The following is a 27,115-nucleotide window of genomic DNA, read 5'->3' on the forward strand; positions in this document are numbered from 1 at the left end:
GTAGTGTCTTCTTCACTGAAGACAGCATCATTTGAGGTTTCCAATGGATTTATTACCCTCTCTTTAATCCTTGTTGCTTTACATGTAACTGATTTGATAGACATGCCTTTCTCCTCTGTTAATCAGTGGAACAGTTTTATCCGTGAATGAATAAGATGTCCGATTCAAACACGTGGATATCAACTTGAATTGATAATGATACTGAATTCAGTATGGCATGCCTACATGTCTTCATCCCTTTATAAATCAGGGTGTATAAGCGTGATTCCATGCATAGGATAGTTAAATGGCATTGCTCCCGTTTACTAAGAGAAGGTCAAATAAGTGCCTGGTACAGAAGTCATTGAAATAAATGAGGTTCTTTTAGAAGAAGGCAGTAAGAGCTAGTTCTAAAAAATAACTAGCTAAAATAATATTGAAAGAATATTTTCTTTTGAAAGTGATAAACTTTAATTTACTTTCCACTGAGCATAATTAATAAACTAAAGAATTTGATCTCCAATGTGCTGTCTCAAAAGTTCACATCGCAGACACAATTTATTTTGTATCCATAAATAAAGAATTGTCCTTCAAGTGTGATGATGGCTTATACCTACTCCATCTACCTCTATACATTACTCCAGTTCTCCTGAACATCTTTTTTTGTGACTGATTCAGAAACTCCTGAAAAAGTATCGATTTGTATATACACAAATGCATGTACACTCTCATACGTACACATACATCTCTGGTAGACCTCAGACTCTAAGTAGCTGCAAGTTTATCCAATGTCCTGTAAATTATGATAGCAGAAATTAACTTGGATCAAAAACCATTCTTAATATAATTACTGTTTTCCTAGTTGTGCATTCAAGATTAGAGGAAAAAAAAGAAATTACATCATTTGAATACCAAGGTTGTGCTAGGCCTGAGGAACAGGAAAGAGTAATTTAGGGTGGGAGGAACAGAGACTGCATGCCTGGTACTGCAGAGACTGTCTGCATGATATTGAGAGGTCTGAGCAGACAAGCAGAAATTGGCACAGCATTAGTTTCACAGTGAGGAGAGGGGGCAATGTGGTGACTGTATCCGGTGCGTTTAGTGAGTAGATGATAGTGCAAATCACTTGCTTTTGAAGCTGCTGAGCTGCTCTTGTGGCACCAAAACTATGCAGCCCTTTCCATAGGACACTGAACAGGGGATCGGTGTTGCCAGTGGGAATGAGCTAGTACTAAACAGGTAGTGGTGCACTCCCCTCTTTATGGCATTGCACACTGTATGGTAATTAGATTATAGAATATGAAGGGACATTCAAATACAGAGTGAGCTATAAAGCTGTGCCTTGCCTTTGAGAAATGGAGGCAAGAGTGGCATGATGCTGTGGTCCGTATTTCTTTGCCTAAGCAGTTCTCAGTGAACTTTGCATTTGAATGGAGGCTTACATTACTGATCAATATGCGTCTTTATTCTCAGTTTACTAGTAGCCTTTGTAGTTCCTGAAGTTCACAAACAAGTTGCTCTGCAGAAAGTTCCAACACTTGGGAATTTTATGCTTTCCTGTTGTGTAGATCCAGAGGTGGACTGAGCTTTCAGCAGCCATGCATCACTAGGCTACTATGACCATTCTTCTCTTTTTCCTGGTTAAAAAAAAAAAAACCAACACAAAGATCATCAAGACTAGTTCTTTAGAAATACAAACACCAATTTCCTAGATTTGATGAAATACGAGTATTTATGCTGCTTCTCAGCAAGAGATTTTTCATTGGTCATTTTTTATCTCCTTGAGTTTAGGTTTTATGCTTAAAAGGTGGTTGGTTTAATTGTTAAGTTTCGGTCTTTGAAAGAAACTCAACTTCATGTTATCAACAAAACTGACTATTGTTCTGTTTTTAAGAACTTATGTATAGTGCTCAACACTCTGCTGCCACTTCAGAGTACTTGAGAATGTGCTTACATTTCAGTGTATGACTATAGGACAGAGGGCCAAACATCTTTGGCTTGTGAGCCACACACCATAATTGGAGACCTACTGGAAACATACCAAAAACTTTTGGAGCATTCAGGGAACTAAGAGTTTCAGGAATGGCTGAAACATGGTGCCTTTTCAATTTGCTTCCCACTACTTTGTTGTCATAGAAAGGAATGGAGTGTGCACTGAGGTTGTAAGTGAACCCTGTAATGTCAGCCTAACGTGTTTTCCCACTGCTGAGGATTCAAATTAGTGAGTAGCAAAACACTTTTGTTGCTTGTGTGACATACCTCTGACACAGGAGCCACAACTTAGGGATTTGGTAGCCACAGGCAGCCCAAGAGTCATAGACTGGTCACTGCTGTAGTAGAAATTTATGCTGTTTCTGGGCCAGAGTATCAGTGTAGGGAGTGATCAAGCCCTAAATGAGGAAGAAAACCATTCTGAATTGTAGCTGTTTCCAGAATTAGTACCATATTGGAATTGTCCTTGTTCATTCCTTTACTGAGCTCTTCTTAGAAATACACAAATATTGGTGGAGGAATGGAAAACAGTCAAAATTCTGTAGCACGTAAAGAAGCAGCAAAGAAGAAACAAAATGCTGTGCTTCCTTTTCAAAGCCAAAAAAAGCATAAGGTAGCCTAGGAATCAGACCCCTGCTTATGCTTCAAATAAGATACTTCATGCTGACAAGAGCTCCCAGATTTCATGACCTGTGACTCTCTATTAGCATCACACATTCTTTGCTATCCACAATGCACTGTTATCATCAGCTTTTTTATGAAAAGCATTTTGAGAGTGTAATTTCCAGCTGCTTACCATAAACCATGTATGGTCTGTACACTGCTGCTTTGAAAGTGATAATGTAGCTGGGAGTGCATGTCCTAAAAAACACCCTCACAGCATGTTTATTGGCAATTTCAACCCAAAAGTTAGGGTCTGAACACACTAAAACTCTGCCATGTTATTTTCACTTATGGGGAAAATGCTGCAAATTAGTGGTGAGGCAAAATGGTAGGAAGCTTAGATCACCTTTGGTAAAACTACACCTGTTTTTTAAAATACAGAGACTTCAGATTAGTACGTGTGAAATATAGTAATGTAACAGCTCTCAAATGTCAAGGATATTAGAAGGACATACAGGTACATGTGTCTGACCACAGACAGAGAGGAAAGCCTGCAATATGCATTCCTCCTTCAGCAATGTTATACATGTTGGACAGTGGGAGTGCACTCTGTTTTACCTAGATGAAATCACACAGGGAGTTTTAAGCAGACCATTATTACTCCATTGAAATTGAAGATCCAGGTAGTCACAGTTCCTTACTCTTATTGGAATTTGTAATTCTAATTATTTCATGTGGATGAAAACAATGCAATGAAAGTATGCAAACAAGCTCTTGCTAAGCAAACAACATTTTGAAAATAAATAGCAAATAAAACCAACCAAGTTATCTGGGTAACCAAAAATGTTTTTGCAACTGATAATTGTCACTCAAGGAAGAGAATACCAGCAGTGACTGTTGTTAGCAATGTTTTATGACTAACACCGCAATTTATGACAGAGCAGCGCTACACAGCAAAACTTACTGTAATTTTTAAAAGATTTTTATGTATCCCCACAGCTCAAGAGAAACAAAGGTACACTTTAGTTAGCCTGATGTTGTTAAATGCCCACAGAACTAGATGTAGACTCAAGAAATTGTGACCTTTTCATGGAAGGAATGCAAAGTGTTTCAGGAAAGATAAGGATTCATAAGGTAGTCAGTTCTCTTTTCTGAGACACTCTGAATCCATACTTTCAGGTGCTGTTTTTAGGAAGGTATAGGATAATGGTAATATGTAGTCAGTGTTAAACTGGTTTTGCCACCCATGTCCTTTGATTTTTTTTTAAACTCTTAAACTTTTTGGTTTCATCTAGTGTTAAGGAGGAGAAGGCAAGATGTTTCTATAAGGAAAAAAATAAAGACATTGTGTGAGACAATAATGATAGGGAATATGGTAAGACAAAAGAGGTGGAAAAGCTCTCCAGAAAGCAGATTGAGTATTTTTAAGTAGCAGAAGAAAGTTTTTGATCTTGTGTAGTGATCTTGACCTAAGGCTGCTGCAGTGGGGCATCTTATTTTCTCCCTATCAGATGGAAAGGCATATTATTGTGGCCATCCTATTTCATTTCTCCATAGTCCATTTATTTGTACTTTCTCAACACGTTTGGAAGACTTTGAAAAATAATCCTTTTCACTGAAGTTTTCTTATATCTTCTCTTTTAAATGTGTTCTGTCTATTACTATGGGAACATTGGGACCTTTGGTTCTTAAAAATATACGAGCTTAGCCCTGTCTTTGTTCCTGTCACCACTCCTTGTTTCTGCGATAAAGATACAGTCTTGCATTTATCCCAGTTTTGTACAAGAGAATTTATTCTCTGTGAGGACTCTTAAGGACATAAAATTATTATATGAAAGAATTAGAAATAAATATTCTTGGAAACATAATGATTTTTTTACATTCTGGGGATGATTTCTGAATTTTGATTGACCTTGTTAATATTTCTTTTGTTTTAAACCATGGGTACTATGATAATAACTCTCAGATTTCCTAGGTATTTACACTTTATGGCACTGATCTTGAAAGCTTTTCTTTGGGGATGGTTGTCTTGTCTGGAAAGGACTCCACCAGAAGCAGTGGGACTCTAATGTATGTAGAACTCAACCCAAGCAAAGGAAATTTCAGAGGCAGAAATATAATCTATAAACAAGCAAGGCATCTAGGCAATTTTGTGATTATAATACACGTCGATTTGTACAATTGTAGCTCAAATACTACATTTGCAAAAACTTTTCAGAAGAATAAGAGGAGTAGGTATCTTCATATGTACATAAACCTTTAGCCTAAATACTGTGTTACTTGACCACATATATTATGGAACAGTGCTATTAATTTAGCACAGTAGAAAAATTCCTCTTAAGCAAGAATAAGGGGTAAACATGAATAACAACACTACCGATATATACAGTCAGTCTTTTGTCAGACAATACGTTAAGTATTTCTATAACAAACACAACTGAAATCTTCAGACTGGCTTGTAATTAGGCTCCTTTCCAAAAGTAATCCATTAATACAATTGCTGCCCAAATCCCAGTTCAACTTAATTTCACTGACTTTGATTTTTGGACTAAAAGCATTAAGCTTGAACTAGTGAAAAATGTACAAAATGTGCATTCAATTAAGGAGTAATTAGATACTCGATCACCCTTACATCACACTAGGGATTATCCAAGAAAGAAGAGAGATACTACTCACTGCAGTGTATAAAACAGTTTTCTTAATTAGTTTAGCACTAATTGAGATTGAGAAAGTGTCACTGTGTCATAGCGTTAGTTTGCCTACACGGAACCTTAAGAACACAAAGTTTTTGGCTTCTTTGAGCTTCCTTGCTCAGATTTTTCAGTCTAATTCCCTGATCCGGTATCTTCTGTCCACACAAGAGGAACCTTTCTCTTCAGTTCAGGGAGGGGGTCGGTGCCTGCACCCGTATATCAGTAGCTGACTGAAAAACACGCAGAGAGTTTTTCCAGAGATGGAGAATAACTTGTTATTATTTCATGGTTTTTTATGTTACACCTTTATACCAAACCCCAGGAAGAACTGGGAATCCTCTGTGTTTTTACATGGAGAGTAACTGTGGCTAAAACCAGCTGCTCTGTGAAGGGTTTACAGCCTCCCTGAGAAGGCAGCTGGTAGAAAGTTCTTCAAGTTGACCATCAAATGGTCCTGCTGCCAGTCACCATGACTTTTGGGGGTATTGGATGATAACCAGGGAGCACATGGAAATCATGGCACAGATTATCTTGTGGGTAGACACTGACTGCTTAACAGCACTGCTGGTGACTGACAGCCTCTACATTCCCTTCCTCTTTAAGAAAAAGAGTGGGAACTCTCTAGAGATGTGTTGACTCTTCCTGCAAGCAATTGTAGCTCCAGGTGACCATCTGCACCCAAGCACTTACAGATTTTTAGTGTGTATATACTGAGTTCTAGTTAGCGCTAAAATAACCTCAGGAAAAAAATGAGATTATTAGTACAACAGAATGAAATGGTTTGGCACTCTCATACCTGCCGCTTCTGAACTGAGAGCACTGGGGCAACCTGAGCAGCTGATTTCCTGAGGTTATGCTGGAGCACATGAATATGTATTTGCATGAAATCAAGTATCGATTTATCTCTGCTGCTAATGAATAAGAATATTACTGCTATTAGGAGGGACAAATTGAGTGATTGCTTTCTATCTCCTGAGCCCACCTGACTCCCATGAGAGCTGCGTACTCAGCACTTCACTTGATAGGGCCCCTAAAATAGTAAATGGTAAAAAATTCTGACTAGTATATTTTCCTTTCTAGTTTACTGCCATGGTCTCTGCATTAGAATCAATTACCTGATTGATTCAGAAAGCCAGTTGTAAAGCTTTGTTTCAAGTTAATAATTTTACCACTCCATTTAACTTTGCATTTTCATTGCCATTTCCTCCATTGCTAGTAAATCTTCTAGCACTGGCTTTACCCTAAAAGAGAAGAATCAGGACCATTATGTCACTGAAGTGTATACCCTGAAACTGCCCCCACCTGCTGTCATGAAATCCCAGCTTTTAGTTTTCCCTGTCTCCCTGGCTGGACATAAACAGTCTTTCAGACCCACTGTGGAGGAATTTCAGTAACATAATTGTTCCATTCTCTTTTCAGAGAGGGGGAAGACAATGCTCCCACAGTGCCCTCAAATGAGAAATGGAAACTTTTGAGGCTGCTGCTTCAGTTGAACCACAAAGCCTGTATTGTTCATCTTCATCTAATTCAGCCTTGATAGACAGCTGTGACAGTTGGTCTGTCCGCATGGTCCAGTGAAATTCTGGGAATGGGGCTGTACATTAAAAGAAGAAAACACATTAAATCTTCCAATTCACGCTGTTAACTATTTTTAAATGGTAATTTTCATTGCTTATATAGTTTCTTTGCCATAGCATTCAATAGTCGTCTGTGATCCAAATAGTACTAATTTTAAGCTTGGTATGAATGTTAATATGTAGAAATACTCATTATTGTTTTGAATGTTAGATTTAATTTTATTCCGTATCATCTCTTGTGCTGTCAGTAACCATCTTTTCTGTAGAAGGGAGGTGCGTTCTGTAAAGTTAATAAAAACATTGTTTGTTCACAGAGAGTATTATACAAATTCAGAATTAATTTTTGGGCAGAAAGGACCACTTCTATGCCAAAGCTATGCACTTAACATGGTTTATCTGAATAAAGCTGAATGACAGTTGCACTACTAGGAATCTTGCTGAAATAAAGGACAATTTTGAAATAAGGAAAATTAACTGGTATAACAATAAACAGAATCAACTGGATTATTTTCTACTTGGCGAGTCATGGAACTTTGCAAAGAAATGTTCAATTCAGGCAGAAAATGATCAGCCTTTGTTCTCCTGTGAATTACGACAATTCCGTTTGTTCTGTACATTGCTGAGGATGGTGGCCTGGAGACCTGCTCTGCATGTCCTGGGCTCACTGCACGCAGCATGGGGATCGCCACGCTGGGCCACACATGCCACATCTGACAGAACAGAAAAGGGAACGGTAGTCTAAGCCAGCTAGTCAAGCTCATAGCTTCTGATTCCTGCAAAACACCAAGATCTGAAGGACAGAGTCAATACTGTGGTGGGCAATAGCCTTGATCATCATAGCTGTCAGTGAGGTCTACTTTACTAGTATGAGGAGGGCAGGTTTATGCAGAGACCTATGTGAGTGGAGGAACGCTGGAGGCACAGATGGCAAGCTCCAGGCCAGGGCACAATGGACATGCAAACCGAGGGTCACAAAGGGGAGGTTGCTCCCCTGGAGTGGATCGGTGAGTCATCAATCACAAAGTCATCACCAGGCAGTGGTAAATGCAGTGTCAGAAGGCATACTTAATCCACCTCGTCAACGGTTATGGGGAGAGCTGCTGCTGAATAATGAGTTACGAATTCTCCGAGTCATTTATGTGTATATTAGGGACAGCAGAAACAATAGGAGAAACCCACACACCACATGTGAGTTGGGTGAGGGGGAGTTGATAATGCTGACTACTTCATGCGTTCATAACTGTGTGTACTGCAGAAACACGTGCTTCCTTTGGAGAGACACACAGCTGCCCTTGACAGCATGCATTGCAATAAATGCACAGAAAACGTACAGCAAGCAGTCCACCATGAAGTCATCTGTTTATTTTGGGCTTAGGAGAGCAGCAATTGGCAAATTACTCCTTGGGCCTATAGAAACTTGTATTTCTTAGGGTTACGTTTAAGCAAGTCCCTCTCCACCTTCCACCCAAATTTAATGAAGTATAACCCTGTTAGTCAAGGGGTTCAAGATTTCAGTGCCGGTCAAAAACACGCTTTCCATCTGCAATGTCCCCAGCACTTCCATAATGTCCATGTAGCAGCTTCACTGGCTGCTGTCCCTCTTCCTTCAGCAATGACCCCCCAAGCAGCTGCAGCCAGAACCCAACCCCAGCGTGCTGGTGGTCACCAGAGCCAGGGCTCCCACCTGTCCATATCTTGCCATAGGGCAGGGAGGAGTCTCTGCAGGAAGTCTCCTGCAATGGCTTGCAATGGCTAGGCTGGACTGTCCGCGGTTTTTGACAGGAGCCTGATAAATTGTCCTAGTTGTCAGGTTTGGTACTAAAATCTTGAAAAAAACACCCCCAAACAAAGCCCTGTGAGGTGGAAGTCAAATGGTTTCTGCCAGTTGAAGACCTATTCCTATCTCCTTGTACCCAGTGATGAAGGAACCCTCCAAAAGTGGAGTGAACCATGTTCCAAACTTGGCAATTCCCAGGTTATATGCACAGCTTGTTTGGAAGATCATTTCCTTTTGCACACAACATGTTACTAGCTACTGAGTGTTAACTGACAGGAACTGTAGTATTAATACGGCAAATATTGACATTATGATGAAATCTGAACTAGATTTATTCTCTAAATAAACATGTTCCTTATCTTGGAGCTGGCTGATATTATTCTGGCTGTGAAATACAGATACATTGCAAAGCAAATGATGTAATGTCTCCACCAAAAAGTCCATTATTTCCCTTTCCTGTTCTCCCTTCCTGTGTTTGCTGTTCTTTCCTGCACAGCCTTGTGTAGTGAACTTCTAGTCATACAAATACTACTGCTGAGGAACTGAGGTTAGTAAATTTGTCTTAACATTTGTCAGACTGTTTTTTTCTAGGCTTGGCTTTGAAAGGGAAAAAAAGCCTACTCGTAAAAATACTTATAACTGTATTTTGTCTTTAGAACTAGATCTAATTATAACAACAAATTCATTCACAAAACACATCCATTCTAATTACAGATTGGTCAACCCACTTTTGTGGTGTGTTGGGAAAAGTTAAATTAGTCTTTCTGGTTTCAGTAGGAATCTGCAGGGAGGAATTTGCAGGAAGGGCTCTCTGTGTATTGCTTCAGTTGCACTGCAGCCACGAGAAGTTTTATTGAGTGTGACGAGGCTCTGCTGCTCTCCAATTAGAGTTCCACATGCCTGCCTTTGTATTAACATTTTTAAGAAATCATAAAAACTGGTAAAGGTGTTCTGAGGGTGGTGTAAGGCCCTAAATTAATAATTTCCTCTTCAAGCCTACAGCTGCTAGAATCCTTCTGAATCAGATTGCTAGTTGCACTGGAAGTATTTTTAAAGGTAAGTATTAATGTGCGTAATGCTCCACATCATTTTAAATATTTATTATTGTCGTGCTTTAACCCCAGCCAGCAACTATGCCCCACACAGCCACTCACTCACTCCCCTCACAGTGGGATGGGGGAGAGAATCAGAAGAGTGAAAATGAGAAAACTTGTGGCTTGAGATTAAAACAGTTTAATAGGTAAAGCAAAAGCTGTACATACAAGCAAAGCAAAACAAGGAATTAATTCACCACTTCCCATCAGCAGGCCCGTGTTCAGCCATCTCCAGGAAAGCAGGGCCCCATCACACGTAATGGTTGCTTGAGAAGACAAACTCCATCACTCCAAACTCCATGTCCCCCCCTTCCTTCTTCTTCCCCCAGGTTTATACACTGAGCATGACGTCATATGGTCTGGAACATGCCTTGGGTCAGCTGGGGTCAGCTGTCCCAGCTGTGTCCCCTCCCAACTCCTTGTGCCCCCCCAGCCTCCTTGCTGGTGGGGTGGGCTGAGAAGCAGAAAAGCCCTTGACGCTGTGTAAGCACTGCTCAGCAGGGACGAAAACATCCCTCTGTTATCAACACTGTTTCCAGTACAAATCCAAACATAGCCCCATGTTAGCTACTGTGAAGAAAATTAAGTCTATCCCAGCCAAACCCACTACAATTAGAAACGTGAATTATAAGTTTCCAAGAGGTGTTGACCAGTTACACACTTGTTGATCAAGAAATCGATAGGCTGAGGCCAATCATATGAAGTTCAACAAGGCCAAGTGCCAGGTCCTGCACTTGGGTCACAACAACCCCATGCAGCGCTACAGGCTTGGGGAAGGGTGCATGGAAAGCTGCCTGGCAGAAAAAGACCTGGGGGTGCTGGTTGACAGCCGGCTGAATATGAGCCAGCAGTGTGCCCAGGTGGTCAAGAAGGCCAACAGCATCCTGGCCTGTATCAGAAATAGGGTGGCCAGCAGGAGCAGGGAAGTGATCGTTCCCCTGTACTGGGCACTGGTGAGGCCGCACCTCGAGTCCTGTGTTCAGTTTTGGGCCCCTCACTACGAGAAAGACACTGAGGTGCTGGAGCGTGTCCAGAGAAGGGCACCCAAGTTGGTGAGGGGCCTGGAGCACAAGTCTTATGAGGAGTGGCTGAGGGAGCTGGGGTTGTTTAGCCTGGAGAAGAGGAGGCTGAGGGGAGACCTTATCACTCTCTACAACTGCCTGAAAGGAGATTGTAGCCAGGTGGGTGCTGGTCTCTTCTGTCAGGTGGCTGGAGAGAGGACAAGAGGAAATGGCCTCAAGTTGCGGCAGGGGAGGTTTAGGTTGGATATTAGGAAAAATTTCTTTACTGAGAGGGTTGTCAGACATTGGAATAGGCTGCCCAGGGAAGTGGTTGAGTCACCATCCCTGGAGGTATTCAAAAAGTGCGTAGACGGGGTACTTCAGGACATGGTTTGGTGGGCATGGTTGATAGTTGGACTTGATGATCTTGAAGGTCTTTTCCAACCTAAATGATTCTATGATTCTATGAAATTAATGACATAATATTTAAAAGCAGCTATGTGCCTCATGAGGCAAAAGCTGGATCTGCAGCCTTCTGGTAAACTTCAGGAAGGTATTGGGAATAGGGAGAAATCCAGCTCTTGGGAGAAGGCAGGTGAGTTGGGGCAGGATGTCTGCTGTTGATGATCTTCCCTCTGCAGGTGGCATGTTCTTTGGGTTCCTTTGTAGTTTTCTGGAGTTCCCAGGAAAACTTAGAGGCTTTAAGGTCTTAGCTTGACTTTAGACTACGGTGTGATGTGCTTTGCACCCTGGGCTGTGATCCTAGGCTCCTGCTTATTCAGATTGGAGGAGCCTCTTAGAGAGCACCATGCCTCCCTACGGCTGCCTTCTGCCTTGGCTCCCACGTTTCCTTTGTGTGAAACTCATGGCATAGGTGGAGCAATAATGAATACTAGGCCTGTTCCCAAAATACACCTGAGAGTTGACCAGGCATAAACTGGTGTGGGTTAAAGGATAGTCTTGATCCCAGACATTACAGTGGCAAGCATGGTATGGTAGCTGTGTATAGAAACAGGCATGTATAGAAACTGAGTCTAAGAGGAAGTAAGAGTGCTCCCTGGCCAGCATCCCTGTCTGTCTCCTAAAGGTCAATTCATTGGTGTTCCTGAATCCCAGAGGGTAATTAGGCTACCATTGCAGAAGAGTTAAAAGTGCTTAACAACAGGGCAATATAAAGAAAAAGTTTTTACTGAGAAATTTCAGCTGAATTTTGCTGAGACTGCAGAAGCAACGAGGTGGGGGAGATCCATGCACAGGGAGCTTCACAAGAAGTTATACACATCCGCATTCTCCACAACCTGCCAGGGTGCAGCTGCCATAAGCTCAGACTCGCCTTTATTGAGTTTGACTCGTGGGCACAGCACTGGTGCAGTAATGGTCTTGTGCAAATTAATCCTTTCATGCTTGTCACATCAACTGCAGTGAGAATGAAGAGAAGCTTCTTTCCTTGTAGAAATGGGGGAACCGCATGCTGAATGATGGCTGCAGAGGAAAAGAGGAAAACCCTCTCTTAGGTTTGAGGACTGTGGAAAGAGGACAAATTTTGGCCTGCCTTTTCCTCCTTGGCTGGATTTCACGGTGGCATCACGAGCCATGGAGTTAGCTGTGAGATGTGTTCTTCCTTTACACACCAGTGCTGCCTGTGAAATGTCAGGCAGCTGGAGAACCATCCACCACATGTCCTGAGGCTGGACCACTCAGGATGTGTTTGGAAGTGTTTATGTGCACATTTATTTATGAAACTGTAACTGTCTTTGTAAGCACACATCTGTGTGCGTATTCATATCTTTAGAACATTATACATAGAAAAACTCTTTTTAAAACAAGGAGAATTTAAAATGAATTTTAGAACTTCTAATTAAAGTTAATAAATTCCAGTATGAAGACTGTGTGCCTAACACCAGTTCACCAGCACTGTACATATACTGTTGGTATTTGTATGATTGGATAATTATCCTTTTGCTTAATGAACATGTGTTGAAGTCCTGTTCCCTTCTCTTTTCCCCCATTATTCGTTATTCAGTCCTGGGTTCTTTACACTGAATGCTGTTCGAGACTTGCTCTGAAGACATAATAATTTTTTTTCTCATGGGCTTTCTTTCTTATAGTACTCATTTGAATGCTTCAGATGTATTAATGAACTTATCTTTACACTCACTTTGCCAATGCATTCTCCCCTGTATCACGTGAGGATTCCTCTCTGATCACAGACTGGTATGTTGCCAGGCATAAGAAAAAGACTCAGCAGTCAGCCATGTTAGAGAGACACTCTCCATATTGACCTGCAACACGTGGTCCTTGTCCAAGACAACTTGTTATGACCTTATTTGCAAAGTTCAAAACCCAGCATTGACACAGTACTCAGGTCACCTCTTCAGTCTTCTCCCTGATAAATTTGCTGAGATGATGAATTCCATTGCAAGGTTTGTTTTTCAGTGCTGGATCATTTCTTGTGGCCCTTGTGTCCAGTGTCTTCAAATCCTTCTTGCCACTGTTCTTACCATACTGTGTACAGAGGCAGTGGCAGCTCTTTATTTCTGCTTGGCCTTCCCCAGAGCCTGACCCCATCTTGATCCAAAGAGGCCCTTCTCCTCCCCAAATATCAGGCAAACAACTGAAGATGGGGTATAAGAAGGGGAAATTTTAGATAAACTTGAAAAGAACTTTCCCTATAAAGTACACAATGAGCTATTTAAGCCTTGAATAACAAAAAAGAAAGCATAAAGACAGCATAAAGCAAAAACAGCATAAAGAAACTTCCTTGTGTCCTCTTCTCTAGCAGGGATGTGGTTGGAAATATTCCTTCTCTATCTCAACTTGCTTGTGTTGGAAATGGGTTGGGTAAAATTGGCTGACTAACTCACAGCCAGCTCCCAAATCAGTGATTAGAAACCACGTCTAGCAAGCCTTGTTCCCTGACACTGCTGTTCTCCTGCCCATCTCCCACCAGTGCCAGGGAATTGGCTGCTCATCTTTGGGCACCAGTCCTTATCCAAAATCCTGCCTGTTCACCACATTCCCTGTGTTGGGTTACCTTCCCCTCTACCCCAGCCACCAGAAAGCAATAAAGGAATAAGGTCATAACACAAACTCCATTCTTTTAAAAAGTAAAGCACTTGAGAAGGCTGGAGCTTCAAGCGCATAAGCAACTCTTGTGCTTATTATTTAAGGTGATGTTTGTGTTTGAGATGGAGACAAAACCATCTTGATCTTACATAGACATTAAATCTTTGCCTCCCTTAGGCTTTAATATAAATATACACTACAAACAGTGCTTTCTGAAGTTTCTCCCATGTAAACATCTGATAGTGATGAGCACAAAACAGATGAAAGCTATGGTAAGTCAGTGAAACACATACAACTGCATATGATATGCCATGTCAGCAGTATTTTGAATAGCAGGTATAAAGCAGTTCTGGAAAATGTGTGTTTAACCTCATGTTGTGAAGATACCAGGGTTTTTTTGATGCACTATAGGTCAGTTGGAAGTGAATTTCATTATCTTGAATCATAATTAGAAAGATGCTCGGTCTCTTTAGTTGGATAATCGTATGTGTGGCTGAACAAAAAGAAAAAAAATGCAAACTAAAGGTAGCGGAAAGAATTATTCATGGCTTAGAAACATGTAGTAATTCACATAGATAAGGAGATGTTTACTCAAGAGACAAATAAAAAACAAACACAAAAGACCCTGGGAGCTGTGTGCTCTTGGCAGGGAAGCCAGTAATGATTACCAAGTGCATGAGTCTCAGTGTGAAATTATAGGCTGTGATTTAGCAGATGTGCTGCAGCATTTTGAACCTTCCTGATTTCTTGGCATTTTATGTTTTGACCATCCTAGTTCCACACAATTTAAAATGAAATCCTGGAAACACACGAGGCCAGAGCATCTCAAAATACCCATGACTAGGGCCATAATGAATGAAGAAAGGACTTGCAGAGCCAAAGAATCTGTTTTCAACAGGAGCCAAGGTATCTGGCCTTCAGATGATGTGACTGTGCAAAATTTTTACAGGTGTCCTGTAAAGATGTTTAATTGCACTATATTATCCAACCACTAGATGTCTGCATACTATAGAGCTTTAGGCAGGGTTTGTTCCCCAGCATAAAAGCCAAACAAAGAAAATTTGTATCTGCAGATGTCTCTCTCTGTATCATAATTTAGCATCTGTTTTTTCTGACCTATGCCCCTTGTTCGAGGAGGGGGTCTGTGGGCAAAGAGATACTCTGCAAGAAAAATTACACGTATGAAAATTGAGGCTGGTTTCTATTAAAAATGGAAAGCCACTTATCAAGATCACATCTACTCAGACAAAATTCACAAATAAATGCCAGAAACCAAATCCAAATTGCCACTACCTAAGTCATCACGAATTCCAATTAAGCAGGTCATGTGGTGCCACGAAGCAGCATGCAACAAAGACAGTGGCAAGTCAGGCAATGTCCCTGGGAGTAATACTTGCTTTCCCAGTGGCTAAGGTCAGTCCTGCGGCCCCAGCGGGTGCTTGGCACACCCATGGCTCGGGGCACTTGCTCTCCCGGCATCACCGCGGTTGCATCGGAGATCTCAGCGGCATTGGGTCCGGTGGCAGCAGAGCCACCAGTGGCTTTGAGGAGCACCACGAGTCCCCGTCCTTGTTTGCCTCCAACTCTTCAGGGAGTCCTACTGTTTTTTGCTGCTTTTTACTTGCAAAATGGAGCTCATCTGTTTGATTTTAATGCAACCAGTGCTGTTAGGAAACGCAAAGCTGAAAGCTGCGAGCATTGTGAGCCCAGGTATAGTCCCCAAGGGCTTCCTTCATAATAGTAAAGATAAGGTAATAATTTATTATGTTAAAGCAATGTACACATCTTTCCTGAACAATAGGACAACCCAGCCTAATTGTGCACTGCATGGGCAGATGTTTACATACCTGTTTGGCATAAACACTTTTCTCACAGGATTTTCCCAAGGCACAATGATCAGCAGCCCTTCCTAGGTGCTCGCTGTGCTGAAATGCCAAGTATGGTATGGGGAAAGAAATCCTACACTTTCAGGCCCTTTGCCACTGCCTGGAAAGCAAGTATTGCTTGAGTTTAGCCATGCAGCTTCAGAGGTCCCTGTTATCTGTGTTCACAGTCTGGGAATAAGTGAAGTTTGTGAAGTTTTGTGAAAATTACTGGCTTACGCAAGGTGGTACCTGCAGTGCCTCAAAGAAGTACCACTATAGAGGCAGATTAACTGTGTCCTGTAACCCTTATATTTGAACCCTTCCTCCTCCCTCCAAGGCCTTTTGACACCTGTATCATGTTGCTTTTGTTTACTTGCTCCAAGATACAGCCTTCTCTTGCTTCTCCTGAACAGATGCCTTCCCTTGCTGGTGTGCATTCTGTCCCAAATACATTTACTAGTGGGTGGCTGCAAAGCACAGCTACTTTTTGTGTGCTACTGGATATTATAGTATTTACCCTTTCCCAAAAGGATTTGAGTGGTATATTATGTTCAGGCTTTCCCTGCTTCTTTACATCTCTTGGTTAGTTAATCAAGTAACAGTTCTTAAATCCAGTTTCTCATTAACAAAATTGAATCTAATATTGAGGATTCATTCTCATTTTAGAGTTGATTACCATAATTGTGGTTAGTGTTCCATCACAATTAACTTTGTTTTTAATCACTAAAAGGCTGACAAGCTCATTTCACACCCTTTTCATTTGGTAAATGCAGAGAAGGAAGATCCAATTGGTGTCTTGCAGTTATGAGCTGCAGAAACTTTCTTTCGCTGTCCATAACAGTGAGTGTCAAATTCATGAAGCTGAGGGACAGAGTGACAAGGACATTTTTCTGTTTTTAAGAAGTGGAGCTGTAACCGACAGTTTGCCATTGCCACTTTTTTTGAATTAGAGCAGAATTCTATTGTCGTTTATGTGAATGCTAAACTGTGTCATTTGTTGCATTTCTGCACAGTAACACCTTTTTTTTTAATTCACAAAAACCTTGAAATTATTTTTGGCAGATGATTTGTCTTGAGAGAGGAGCCTGCAGTGTGTATAATCTTGGGGTCTCAAAAGTAAGGAGCCAGTGAAGCCCTTGGAAGATGGGTCTTTGTTTGACCTCCAAGGAAAGTGCCCTTTTTGACATTTCTAGTATTTTTCTGAACCAGAATGAAATTTTAATTATGTCAGAATACCCCAAATTATTGAGATTTCAAATTTCAACCAGTTTTAGTCATGCTCTATAGGACTTTTGTTATATCAGCTAAATTTCTCTTTTCATTTAGCCTCCAGCTCCCTTCTGGACCAACCTGCATTCTACTTTTGTTTTGTTAAGTAACTGTTCTTATTTCTCAGAGAGAGAGAGAGAAAATAAATGCTTTTTGAGAAAGTATCTGGCAGTTGTCCTGTAAATGAAGAGTGATAATGTGTGGTTACAATACTATGTCTAAGTAGGAGAGACTTTGTGATCTCAAATACACACCTCCTCTTGTTAATTAGCCAGTTAGAAAAGTGCTATCTCATATTACTTTGTTAATCTTTTCATATAGAAAGACATCTAGTTATGCATAGATGAGATTGCTTTTACAGTTTTTAAATAATGCTGCTTTCCCACCAATTTCTAAGAAGGAAGAACCCAAATAGTTTCAATTTTGGCAAGCTTATTAGGCAACAAGACACCAGGTGATGAGATTCCCCTCACTTTCCTTATGCCTGTCCCTTTCCCTAGCAGCCAGAGGAAGGAGAGAAAAAAATCCAAGCATGGTCTCCTTCCCAACAATGAATTCCAGCTGACATTTTAGCTGTGATGGACATCTACGTGCAGGGGTACAGCTGTTGTCACCCAAAATGAAGCAGTTGCACCTGTAAGAGGAGGACATTTGGCTAGAGGAAGGAAAGGAGTTAGAAATCTGTCAAGTCTAAATCTGCTCTCAAGAGTTTTTCAGTTACTAATTTAATGAGATCATGTGGTATTTTTTATCTCCTTAGTCTCTCAAATTGTCTTTCATTAGATTTTAATGAGACTTTCTTCATCTCCTCCAGATAGAGTCCTCCTATTTTATCGGTGCATTCTTCCTGTTTCCAGCTGTACAGCCTTACGTTCAGAGCTGTAGTAAAAATGTATTCAAGTCCATATGTGCAATCCAGACTGCTTCACCAAAGTGACTTGCAATTACTTACGATCAACCAACATTAAAGCGGAAAGGTTCACTCTGTTTGGCCTGGTCTTCATAAAATAGGCCACAGATTTTCACCCAGTAATTCCGTTATCAAGTCAAGAAGCTTGCATTGACCTTCTGCCTAGTCTTGAATTACCTTTAATTCGTATTCTCAATGCTTTACATCTCGTACTATGTGTAACCATATCTGCATTACATGCAGTTTTGTGCATGGTTTTCACATCTTTTGTTTCACGTGCCTTTTTTTTTCTTTTTAAGTCAGATCTCATTCTTTTTTGCTCATCAGCTTTCCTCTAGCTTTTATACTTTCTACTTGCTTCCTAGATTCTTTCTGTCACATACCATTTCTGTCAACAGGGTGCACGCAGGCTGAGCTTCCACAGCATAAGATCTGTGTGCTCCTGGATCATCCTGTGGTACAAATCCGATCTGAATGAGGCATGGGCATATTTCTGATGAATTAGCCAGAGTACAGGGAATGGATATATGCCAGGCTTTATCCCAACTATGGGTAAACAGATGATGTGTATTCGGCATAAAATTAGAGTGGGCAGGATGAGCTAAAAACTGATCTGTCAAGGCAGATTGAAGTTATACTAAGAATTCAAAATATTTGGAACAAATTTGAACTGACAGACTGAAGTTGTTTTAGTGTTTTGTGTCATATGGCCACAGGGTTTTTGATCTTGTAATAAGCATCTTAAAACAGGTTTACCATCTTGTCTAACTACAGCCTCAGTAACACCAATGTCAGCAAAGTAATAAACTTCCTGATATTAAGTCCAGAAAGAACCCTTTGGGTAAATTCACCTGATCCCTGAACGATCCGGACAGCAGAATTTCCTTCATTAATCCACATTGTGTTCAATAACCTCCCATCTTTCTTTAATATCAAGGCCCCATGACAGAAAATATGTGAAGCATCTAGTAATACAGTGTTGTTTGGCCAATACAGTCAACACATCGTTTAGGCAGCATGTGTCTGGGATTTGTACCTTGAGTCACTCTTTCACTCTGAAACTTGACAAACCTCTTTGCTTAGAAAGAGCCATCCTCAACCTGAGCCTTGGCGCTCCCTGAGCCCCCCTCCTTTCAGAGGATATTTAGCCCAGCACACTGATTCATAGTGTGCTGTAGGGAGAGGCTGGTGAGACAAACTTGCCCTAGGACGTTGCTCCCAGGTGCCTTTCAGTTGCTACTTGTAACTCACCCCTTGAGCATAGTACCAGAGGGCTCTGCTGCTCTTTCCCTTCTGGGAAACTGATTTCTAGGAGTCAGGCATAAGGGCATTCTCCTGTGGACTGAGGAGAAGTCGCTCATTTGTACCTCGCCAGGAGACAGTACTGTCTCTTCCCTTCTGCCAGCAGAGATGGGGCAGAGCACGAGTGTGCTGCTTGGCTCGGCTCAGCAGCCCTCTGCTCCCCTGATACTGGCAATCAGATAGCCACCAGCAGAATAGAAAGAGGAGCTTAGGCAAGCACTGGTCTTATCAGAGGGAGGCAGGCATCAGCAGCTGCCCACGCTCAACCCGTCTGCGAGAGCCCTCCTCTGCCATTGCCGTGCTACAAGCCAAGTGGTGTGGCTGCCAGCATCAGCCTAGCTGGGAGATGGGGGCTGCCAGTGCTGCCTCCCACATCTGGCCGGTGTCTGTAGCTTAGGGTAAGGCACCAGCTGTGGATAAGAGACAGCTGTGGCTGATGATTGCCACACCGGGTAACTCCATTGCTTGCTGCTTGCCAGCTGAGATCTGCATTTGGCCATTGGAGGCAGCCCACTCTTGCAAGGGGTTAGCAGGCTTAACATATCCAGGGCTCCTGCCTCAGCCGGACACAAGATGGAGATGCAGTCTAAGAGAGCACCACTGGCCCTGGACACTGCAAAAGAGAGCAACCTAAGGAAAAGCTCCTCCAGCCCTACCAGGGGAAAGCCAGAATGGATGCTGAACTCTGAACTTTATGAGATAAAAGATGTCCCTGCTCATTTGTATACCTGCAGATTAGGTATACAATTAGGGGGGCAGTTGAGTGAGAAGATGAGAAGGAAAATAGACAGGACACAAATCAATCAAAACAAATCCAGAATCTTTTCTGTCACTGCAATCAGGTGATGGATCTTAAGCGAAGAACTAAAAAAGGGTACTTGACCACTTCTAACAGGGACCCAGGAATCTCTTTGTGGGTGCACTGGGAGTGACAAAGATCTTTTTGCTTTTAAAAGTTTAATAAAATGATAAAATGGGTTATGGGATAATGACATGTAAAAGAGTTTATGCACTTCTTGGGAAAAATGTTTATCCCTTTCTACCCACTTCAGTGCATAAGACCCCTTGATCTGATGGTATAAGGATTGGATTTGGCCAAAGCGTAACACTTTTCCCTGAAAGTGACTGAGTCACCTTTGTAATCTAGTAAATAGTCTGCCTCTGTGCACATTCAGGCATCACCTGACAGAAATAAGTTTCCACTCTTTCTCACTCCTGTTAGTCCTTCAGCTCCCGCTGCAGGACGAATGGATCTGTTCTCTTTTTCTCACTCACAGATCTCCAGGTTACGTGTTTTTAAACAAGAAATGTCTCTTTATTTCCTGTTTTCCAGGTACTGGAGTATCAGTAGGGATGGTCCAAATGCTTCACTTCTTCAAAGCTCTGTTCAGGACCTCTCTCTTACATAGTACCTCAGGCAAATCATCTCTGAGCAGCAGGAGATGGCCTGGAAGCTATTTATTGTCTGCTTATCACATTTGTTATAAACTTGCACACATTTTCCTCTTGCCAGAGCTGTAGTAAGACATCCTAGTACCCAGAGTATCTAACAGTTTGCCCTTCTAATAATGCAGTTTGAATAAATATTTGTTCAAATACTTAAATGCTCAAATAAATAATTATATATTAGAGATGCAGACACTACTTATTGATTGTTCACAGCAAGTTACTACAAAATGGCATTGGTTCTGCCTAGCCATGTAGTCAGTTTCTTGAAAAAGGGATTGCTGGTATGGCTGGAAATGGATGAGCTCAAAGGTACCTGCAGTCAGATCACCTCTGCTTTGGGAGAGAAAGGCAGAGCCACTCCAGTGGCCCTGACAGGCCTTTTGGAGGTCTGAAGTTTCACTGCTGGATCCAGGCACTCAGGTCTTGAACTGGAAGGACTTAATGAAAGTGCATGATCCTTCCTGGGTCACTGAAGGAGGGTTGTAAAGGGGTAGCCAAAATAATGATTCATCCTCCTTCCTATGGGCCCTACTTGGATGAAGTCCTATGGGGCACCTTCAAGCAGGCTTGACAAGAGCATTTGCTCCCACAGGAGGTCTCCCCTTGCCATACATGAGCCTGTTGCTGCTGTAAAAACACAGGGATGTTGAGCTGCACTGTCTAGTCCTATCCCAGCACTGAGGCAAGGGTGGCTGATGTCTATTTGTATAACTTTCTATAGAGAGCTTCCCATGTGAGCCTTCCCTGTCTCCTTAGAAAGCTTTTCCTCTGGGCTAACCACACTCAGCTTCAGCGACTGTGTCCCCCCTACCTTGCCCCCATCCTTCTTGTGTCCTTCAGGGTATGGACATGGTAGTGCAGCAGGGCACTATGAGAACTGGGGGCCCCCCCAGGGTGGCAGGGCAGGGACTGTGTCCTGATTTTGGGAGGGATAGAGTTAATGTTCCTTCTAGTAGCTGGTGTAGTGTTATGTTTTAGATTCAGTATGAGAAGAATGTTGATAACACAATAATGTTTTAAGTTGTTGCTAAGTAGTGTTTATGCTAAGTCCAGGATTTTTCAACTTCTCATGCCCAGCCAGCAAAAAGGCTGGAGGGGCACAAAAGATTGGGAGGGTACACAGCCAGGGCCGCTGACCCAAATTGGCCAAAGGTATATTCCATACCATGTGATGTAATGCCCAGTATATAAACTGGGGGAAGTTGGCCTGGGGAGGATCGTTGCTTGGGAACTAACTGGACATTGGTCATTGAGTGGTGAGCAATTGCATTGTGCATCAATTGTTTTGTATATTCCAATCCTTCTATTATTATTGTCATTATATTACTGTTATTATTATCATTATTAGTTTCTTCCTTTCTGTTCTATTAAACTGTTCTTATCTCAGCCGACGAGTTTTACCTTTTTCCTTCCAATTTTTTCCCCCATCCCACTGGTTGGGGGGAGTGAGTGAGTGGCTGCAGGGTGCTTAGTTGCTGGCTGGGGTTAAGTCCTGCCCCACCACCTCAGCCAGGAGCAGCCAGGGGCATCGGGGCAGCCGCTGTCCTGGCATCAGGCACCTCCCTGGGAACGGGGACAGGGACAGGCCTGGCAGTGCCCTAAGGCAGAGACAGAGAAATTTGTCTCGTTCTTAACAGTCTGTCACCTACCTCAAGGCTGTGATCACATCTGCCAACAGTCTTCTCCTTTGAAGAAAGCCTGGTGCCCACCTCTGCTATTTTCTGCACCAGGCACTTTTCTTTGTTTTGTTTAGTCTGTAATCTCTGTGGTACAGAGAAGCCACCATCCCACCTGAGGACTGCGGTGCAAGTGATGACCAGATGCTACCAATCCCACCTGGCACCACCTCCCGGTGGTTCCTGATGCCCCTCTTTCCTGTCCTGTCTGCCTCCCTTCGGGGGCTCACCCCGGAGGACAGAAATTCACCCTCAGCACAATCCACTCTCCCCGACTGAGAAATCTGCACAGTTTAATTTCATGGCCCTTGTCAACCTGTCTTGGGAAGAAAGCAGCTGATTAAGTAGTAACTAATCCCCTGTCACTGTTAGAGTGAAAAGTAGTACAGTAAAACATTTTGTATGTTGCCCATCTCCTGAAGTTAAAAGGGTCAAAAAGAAGAAAAGCAAATAACTGTTTTGGGTAAAACAGAAAACCTCCTCATCAGAAAAGGAGTTATTTACACGTGCTTCTCAGATGATCATGTGCTAGCCAATTTTAAATTAGTATCATTTCACACCTATTTCATAGCTCGTTCGCCGTTCCTTGTGCACTTTATTAATCCGTAAGTGACATTGTCCTGCTCGCTGGTTTCCAGTGGTGAGGAGGAGCAGTGCCTGGGCTGCCTGGGAAGAAGAACCAGGGAGAGGTGAGGGAACTTCATGGTGCTGGTTCTCAACGGCCAGGCTGCCACCTTCTTCTCAGTCAGGCTTATCCTTCCTAGGGGAAAACTGCTTCAATAATCCTTACTTTGTCCTGTTTGCATCAAATACAGAGAGCTGGAAGCAAGTTCTCATCTATATTACCTCCCTCCCTGGTGTGGGATTTTTGCCATCCATGCCTGCCCTGAGTGCCAGTGCTTCAAAAGGGCTGCTGTGGTTTCCTTAGGTGTGAGGGGTACTCCAGGGAAAATGAACTACAACCAAGATCTACACAACTTCGCTTCTGTTCCATAAAAATGTAGCAGTTGGAGGTGGCAGGATGGCATGGAGGGATGCAAATGAAGAGCTGTGGTGTGATTGTGCCATCAGCCCTCTGAACTCGTGTGGTGGGCAGCCCCGTGGCTGGCAGCCCATCCTGGGGCAGCCCCGCATGGTATGGAAGTGGTCTTCTGCTCCCCAATGGCTCCTCCTGGGCACTCTGGCACACCAGGTCTCCTCTGCCTAAGTGGGGAAAAGGCGGCTCTAATACACGAAGACAGAAACTGGAGAGTTGGTTCTTTGCACACCCAGCTGATGTTTCCAAGTGTTGCCACCAGAGGATGTACGAAGCACATTTTTGCTGGATCAACACATAAACAGATTAAAATAGCCAGATTTACCAGCAGAGGTAGCATAACTTCTGTATAGACACAGGAAATTTCAGTGTAAACAACAGTTCATGAAAAAGAGAATACATAGAGAGAGGCAGGGAAGTTATGCACTGTATTTTCTGATACATTTATCCCACCAGCTCTTGAATCATTAACATATTAAATGGTAACTGCATTTCTGTTTTCTTTAATACATCGCTAATACTGGGAATATTTAAGCTAGGCCACTTCCAGCCTTTAATGCAGTTTCTTGCAAAGACAGCAGCCATTTTGATGGTTGAATATTTTTCATTGCAGTAATTCATCTTCTAGATCCGGGATAGTCAGCAGTTTAGGCACTGGGCAGAATAAAGAGTGTTCAAAGAGACAATGGCTACTAGACTGAGGCACTGATTCAAAAGCTTTTTGAAAAATGGTTGGTACAAAAAGGAATGGTAGGAGCATCAACTGTAGATAATAAGACACCATTTAAAATTGGTGTTTTAGAGAAAGATCGGCAATCTTCTCAAAGAGAAATGTCAAAGGTTACTCAGTGGTTACATCCTGTATCAACAAGAAACTATACACTTTTAACTGAAAAAAATAATCAATCTCCTCCCAGCATTTCCCCCCCTTATTATAGGCACTGAATATTTCTAGGAAGCCACAGGCCTACTTCAAAATATACATTCTGAAAATGTATAATGTAGGAAAACATTCAGGAATATGTATTCTGCATTAACTGCTTTCAGACTTCATTAATGGTCTGACTCTGACGATTCAGTGTCTGGTTCAGTGGCAAAACATCCCACTCAGTGCAACAGGATCAAGCCTTTAAAAAAATATTTTTAAATGAATTATTTGCCATCGCACCCTGAAATGAAAACAACTCTTTACAGGAGTTTTATCTTCCATGGATAAACTGAGTTATGTGGTTGTGATTCCTTCCCAGAACTGACTATGACTAGCTAACTTGTTTATGTCTCTGTGTTTGTTTAGGCACACAGTCTCATCCAATAACTCAGGAGTTACTAACTTTCTAAAACAACCTGTTTATTTAGTACACGTCTTCTCTGTATTATGATAAACAAACATGAAATCAGATGGATTAAGGAAAGACTCTCTGGTCTATGTTGAAGTCTGCAGAGAACAGTTATTCTGGATATATGGTAAATTGCAGTTATCGTTTATTTGAATGGGCTTGTCAGTACAAAAATTAGCAGAATAATTTTCCTTCAGATACAGTGCTCACAATATCTGCAGTTGCTGTAGTAGAAAGCAGTGGATGAACAGATTCATCTTCCATATTGCAAATACAATCAGGTTCTTTCAGCTGGCAGGGTACTAGAGTTCATTCAGTTATTGGTACTGTCACTAGCCACTTAATTCTGTCAATTTGAACCCAGCATGCAAGTGGTAGGAAGCTTGAATGTGGCAGTGAATTTGTTTATTGAGCAGCCAATCATAAAAAGAGTATTTTTGTTACTTCCTAATGGCAAACAAGCAAATCCTGAGTACTTTTTCATGCCCTTCTCCTCTCATGGCCAGTGTTAAGTATCTGTCCATGACTGCTGGAGCCCCTGGCAGACCTGTAACACGTCAGGTGCCTTGATCACTTCCTCTGAAAGTGGGAAGTCACTTTTCACCCCTTGTCTCTGGGAGAGCAGATAGAGAGGGAATTTGGAGCCCTTGGCAGCGCAAGTCCCTGCCCACACTTTGGCCCATGCAGTTCACAAGCCAGCATTGGAAGCTTCTCATGGTACTTTTTTTGAAAATCCTTAGCTCTAAGAAGTTAAGATATAACATCCCTACTCTTGACTGCCTTTGAATCTTCTCTGTTTCCTTTATTTGAATAATACAAAAGGAAATCAAACACATCATAGCAGTCTTATACGTATGTATACACAACTGAGCAAGCAAAACCCAGTCAACATCTAAGGCATAAAGGAAGAGCACAGTTCAAATATTAGTATTTTTTTGTTGTTAGAGCCTGACTGTATCTGTCCTCTCAGAAGCCCATTCACTGGACTTCTGATCCCAGCCCACTGGTGTAGAGGGGAAGATATCCTCTGGATAGAGGACCTTCTGTGTCCAGCTGTACCCCAGGCAAGTCCATTACAGCCAGAAACACTGGGGAAGCAGACACCAGAGGCTCCACAGGGCAGTTTGGTGAAGAGATTGCTTCTGAGATCCCTGTTTATGAAGAGACTGGAGAGCCAAGCACACCTGATCTAGTTCAGCCATTCCTTGCGATGAAGTCGTTGCTATTTGCTGCTACCGTGGTCCCAGCTGCGCAGTCCCACACCTCCCGAGTCTCCACATGTGCCTCAAAGCAGCACAACCTCCAGAGGAGCCTTCAAGCAGGACTCAGGAAACCTGCAGCCCCCTCCTTTCTCCTGCTGAACCATATCTACACCCAAAACAGGATCCAATGCATTGCTCTCAGGAGCACCCGGCACATGTCTCTTTAGCCCTTTCGTTATTAGCACAGTGTCCGCAACGAGGTATTGCCACTTGCACAACTGAAGAGTAGACAACCCCCCCAGGATACAATAGGTAGGACAATGCCTAAGAAACTCCATCACTCAGGTAAACAATGCCAGAAAGAGCTGGTTAGAACAGCCTTTCATCCTGGCAACACTTCTAGCTCTGGGGTTTACATATATGCCCCTAAAACTGAATTTCTCTTACAACTGTGATGTCAGAAACCTCCAAAGCGTTTTCAGTTAGCTTGTGAGAGCTTTCAGTTGTACTTCACGTGGTCTTCTCCTCTGTAGTGGACATATCTGGAGCCAATTTCTGGTGTGTCACTTCATCCAAAACCTCACTGTGTTCACTAGCACTTCTGAGGCTTCTCAGATGGGTGGCTGACAGGAAGCTGCCTGGTTACATGAGTTTTAACACATCTTTCAGCTGACTCTGAGACCCAAATGCAAAATCTGATAGAACATGCAAGGATGTCATGTGGATTTATGATATTTTCTTGAGGACCCTAAAGCCATAAACCCATGAATGGATTACAATGAGATAAATACAGAATTTTCTCTTGCCAAATGCAATTCTGTCCCAATACTTTTCATTGCATTATTTAATTGAAAACAGCTCCCATTTTGCTCAGCCTAGCAATTTGAAAGTTTAAAAGATAAGCCACATTTCTTTGTTTGAATATACTGTCAAATGCATTTGAAAATAAAATGCTCAATCATGATAATGTTAAGTCTGCTCCTTATGTTTGTAGGTTTAAAATACTAAACCTAATAATACTCCTTTTTTGAAACTGGGCCAATCCTGCTTCACTTGAAGTCAGTGGGAATTTTGCCAATGACTTTAATGAAAGCAAGGTTGGGGCCTATATATTAGCTTCAGGCTTTAGGACTCCACAGGAGCCCAGAACTTCCACATTCTGGAAATTAAATATTTCCAACTGCACTGAGCTGTCTGATTGCAAATTGCTGCCACATCTCCAAAAAAGCATTAAAATAAACACTGACGAAGAATGAATTATTTTTTTCATATCGCTGCCAGATTCTG

The 27,115-nt window shown here is 42.1% G+C and overlaps 1 protein-coding gene across 1 annotated transcript in view; it reads left to right on the plus strand.

The window, feature by feature from the left end:
• Positions 1 to 7,157, plus strand: part of CA8 (carbonic anhydrase VIII) — a 60,610-nt gene extending 53,453 nt beyond the window's left edge. Inside the window, exon 9 of the mRNA XM_010582961.1 lies at positions 6,687 to 7,157. The gene's annotated coding sequence lies outside the window, so the exon portion shown is untranslated. The remainder of the gene's footprint in view (positions 1 to 6,686) is intronic.
• Positions 7,158 to 27,115: the final 19,958 nt, after the last annotated feature.

The sequence above is a fragment of the Haliaeetus leucocephalus genome, unplaced genomic scaffold (assembly GCF_000737465.1).
Source record: "Haliaeetus leucocephalus isolate CR32 unplaced genomic scaffold, Haliaeetus_leucocephalus-4.0 Scaffold858, whole genome shotgun sequence".
Classification (NCBI taxonomy): Eukaryota; Metazoa; Chordata; class Aves; order Accipitriformes; family Accipitridae; genus Haliaeetus; species Haliaeetus leucocephalus.